The following is a 4,389-nucleotide window of genomic DNA, read 5'->3' on the forward strand; positions in this document are numbered from 1 at the left end:
CCGTATTCTCCAGACGTTGCTCCCTCTGACTATCACTTGTTTCGATCAATGGCACACGGCCTGGCTGACCAGCACTTCCGGTCTTATGAAGAAGTAAAAAATTGGATCGTGGATAGCCTCAAAAGATGACCAGTTTTTTCGACGCGGGATTCGTACACTACCCAAAAGATGGGAGAAAGTAGTGGCCAGCGATGGACAATACTTTGAATCATAAATGTATAACAGTTTTTTACAGTAAAGCCTCGAATTTCGGAAAAAAAACGGCGGAAGCAAAGTTGTACACCTAATAGACCAATAGACAAATTATATTTTATTCCTGATTCGGTACATCTATTTAAGAATATTAAATATATGTTGGAATATATGTTGCAGATCTGTACTATTACAATCTGACTTCTTCTTTAGTGGATATTTAATATATAGAAACATTATTGCAGCATGAAAATAAGCATGAAATGAAAATAGCTTACAGACTTAAAAGACTCCAATTTACTTCCAATTACAGAAATATAACAAAATGAGAATATTTATATATTATAACTATATATTATATATTATATATTATACATAACTATATATATAACTATATATAATAACTACTAGCGCAGTTTTAAATAGGAGAACAGAAATTGCATTAAAAGCATATGCTAATTTAAAACACAGGTGACGATTCTTACAAAATTACAGCTTTCTTTGTCGGTCTTATGCATCGCTGGTTCAATGTTATGATAAATAGATTACATTTTAGCTCTCAGCAAATTTAATATTAACATGTAAAATGAAACTATTGCTCATTTGAGAAAAACTCAGCAAGTGTTTCGTTCTATGTTAGTAGAATAAAAAGGACACTGAAAGCCAATTCAATCTGGAGTAATAATGGCAATAGAAAACATAATTAGATTGCAGTAACATTTTTTAGATGAAAGAGGATATGATTTTTTTATTAACAGGACGTTTCACACAAGATTGTCTTGAAAATCTTTTTTCTCTTAGATTCAAGCAACTTATTCCAAATCCTCTTTTTGTCAAACAAAATTTAAGAGTTATTACAATCACTCAAATTTCCTCCTGCTCGAAAACTACAAGTTACAGCAATGATAGAAGAAAATGATTTATGTTAGTTAAATCAGATTTTTTTAAAATTATCAAAAGAAATAGCAACTAGAGAGAAAGCAAAAGAAATAGATGCTTTAATGGAAAGTGTTGCTATTCGTATTCCAGACTTACAGGATAACCATATGCGTCTTATTGATTCTTAGGAATGATTTATTATGATATTGTTGGAGCAGTTGTTCATTCTATTAAAAATACAATGAAAATATGACACATGTTACAAACCTATTCTGTAGCCGAGTACAGGTTCTCATTCATTTTCATTTATCATAGATTTGCGAAGTTATAAAGTCGATAGCCTCTGTCTCAGTAATCGAATCGTATCATAGTCAAAAAAGTATCATATTCCTGTTTTAAGGCTATCATGAAAGTTGAAATTACATTTAGGGAACTCAGAGACTCATTTAGAAAAGTAGAATATATTAAGATTATTGACTACATTGTTGAAAATATGCAAATTTTGGAAGATACTAATATTCCACAATGTCATAATATTAATACAAAAATTTTACTACGTTTTTCCGTATGCGATTTAGAGTATTTAGTTTGCAACGTAAAGAATATGGAAAAGAAAAATAAAAATTGCATATAATAAGTAAGACAATGGATATACACATGGTTGTTAATAGGAAATCATTTTTAAAATATATTTTCATTGTTGATTCATTTATTAAAATTACACTAAATGAGCTCTGTGTCTACATTTTGATGTTATAAAATTGAAGAAGTATATTAAAAATATTTTTTTTTTCTTTAAAAATTATCTATTTTGGTTGTATAATAATATAAAATGAAGAAATATATTATGTTATATAATGATATAAAATGAAAAATAAAATATATAAAAAAATTAAAAAAACATGATTTTATGTATCTTAAATTCAATGATTTTTTTACAATTCATACATTTTTAAAAGTCAATTATTTTCTATTATATTTTAACTGACATTCAGAAATAATTATAGAGTTATGAACTTTAAAAAAGTAATGTATTACCATTACTTTTTATAAAAAGTAATTTGTTAGATTACACTGCATGTGCGTTATTCGTTACTCATTTAAAAAAATAATGCGTTACCATTATTACCGTTGTTACTTAAAAAGTATAATGATTCGTTACTTTACCAAAATAAATTATTAGATTTTCTATTGCATTATTTAATAATTAATATCAAATATAACATAAATATTACAACTTGAAATTGTTGAAAATAGTCCATATATGGAGCAATTTATTTTTATATTCAATTTATTTAATAATTTTTAAATAATGGCTAAATTCGTTACAGCCGTGTCGGAAAATCTTTCATAAAATTAACAAGTTCGAATTCTAACATTTTTTTGTAGGTAAATTTACAAAAAAATGCTAAAATTGGAACAAATTGAAAAAAAATTAACGAAGACAGTAACGTTACAATAATGTTACAATAATGTGTTACTTCCCAATTCTGGACATAACGATATTTCACCAGATTAATAGTAAGAAGTAAATGTTATATAAATAATCTTTTTTTGTTAATGCGCGATATATTATTAGAAATAAAAATCTGAATTTTCATTTACAAATTTTTCTTTCATTCCGGCACAGTACTTTTCATCGTTGTTTTGCTTTTTAAACTCTTTAATTTTTATGATTAATCGGTTCGTAGAACACATTTGTTCAATATCAGAAATCACATTTAATTTATTTATATATATTATTATATATATTATTTAGATTTGCATCATGCTTGTGTTTCAGACAGATGATTATTTGTGAAGCTTCATCAATTTGAACTCTTAGTTGATTGATGCTTGATTTATTATTCACAGTATTACAAAGAATTTTTGGATTGCATTGATCTCTCGAATTTTTTAAAAGTTAATCCATTTTGCATTTTAAGAAAAATAGCTATGTCAGAAAAACTTAGTAGAAAATTTGACTGTTTCATAACAAATATACATATATGTACATTCACAAATAAAATATGAAATAATTAAACTAACCTGAAACAATTAAACTAACCTGATCTATGTAATTCTTTTTTTGTCATCTTTATCTCTTGTGTATTTGCGAAATACTTTCAGGCAAAATAGAAACATAATCATGTTACAAAAATACATAACGTTATTGCAATAATGCATTCAATAAAATTATAAAACTAATTATATATAATATGCCGTTTATCTTTTTGTGTAACATTTTTAATTGTATTATTTAATGCTATATTATTCAACAAGAAAACACAAAAACATTAATTCTTACTTAACCTCATCCTAATGGAGGAGAATTCATGATTCTTAGAATGAAGTAAATAGTTTCATGAGATAAAATATTATAGTTTGTTTCACTGGTCAGCTGATCAACTGGAGGGGGCTAAATATGTGTTAAAGGTGATAGTGGGGGATGAATGTCGCTTCTCTCATATAGGACTCTACTGGGATCAATCATGAGTGCCTTTTCTAAATAAGGGCTACTCCATTCCCCAAATTTCTGACAATGCTCGATCTAGAGATACTATATCTATGTTTGCAATACTGGTAGTGAATGTCAGAAAGCATCCTTGTATGCTAGAGAGCCTCACAGAGAGGAGAGAGTGACAAATTGCATCACGTGAATACCAATGTCCAATCAGGACGGGACCAGCTTTTTCTTCCATGTCTATGGAATTTTAATGCCCACATCCAATCAGAGGAGACGGATCAATTTGCCACTCTCTGCCTGTGAATCTCTCTACTGTATGTCTTCTGAATGTTTTCCATTTGATGACACAAATCGACACAAGCATCATTCTATCCTTCTTAACATTCAAAGATATAGTGAAGAAGATATCTTGTGTCGATTTGTATCATCAAATGGAAAGCATCCTATGTAACTTTTAACGACAGTGTGTCGATATCATTAAAGTATATCCATACAACTTGTCGATGTGTGCTTTTGCTGGAAAGCTTCTCTTATTGAATTGGGCGAGTTCAAAATGGCTACCGAGCGATTGAATATGATCTATAAGTAACCAATTATATTCATTTGCTCGAGCAGCCTAGCCGCTTTGTCAACTTGAACGCGCTTATTCAGGAAGTGAAGATGCCAACGCTTGACGCTTATTTTTAGTATCAAAATAAGTCAAATGATAGAAATTGACAATATCAAGCGTCAATTTTGATCTATTTTGACGCTGAAAATGAGCATGAAGCGTCAGCATAAAAAGGTTGACTTTGATAAAAATAGAACGACTTGTATCAACTTGTGTCATCAAATAGAAAGCCCCCAGAATAATACTGCTGGTATCCTTAGAG

Source organism: Atta colombica, unplaced genomic scaffold, assembly GCF_001594045.1.
Source record: "Atta colombica isolate Treedump-2 unplaced genomic scaffold, Acol1.0 scaffold106, whole genome shotgun sequence".
In the NCBI taxonomy this organism is placed as follows: Eukaryota; Metazoa; Arthropoda; class Insecta; order Hymenoptera; family Formicidae; genus Atta; species Atta colombica.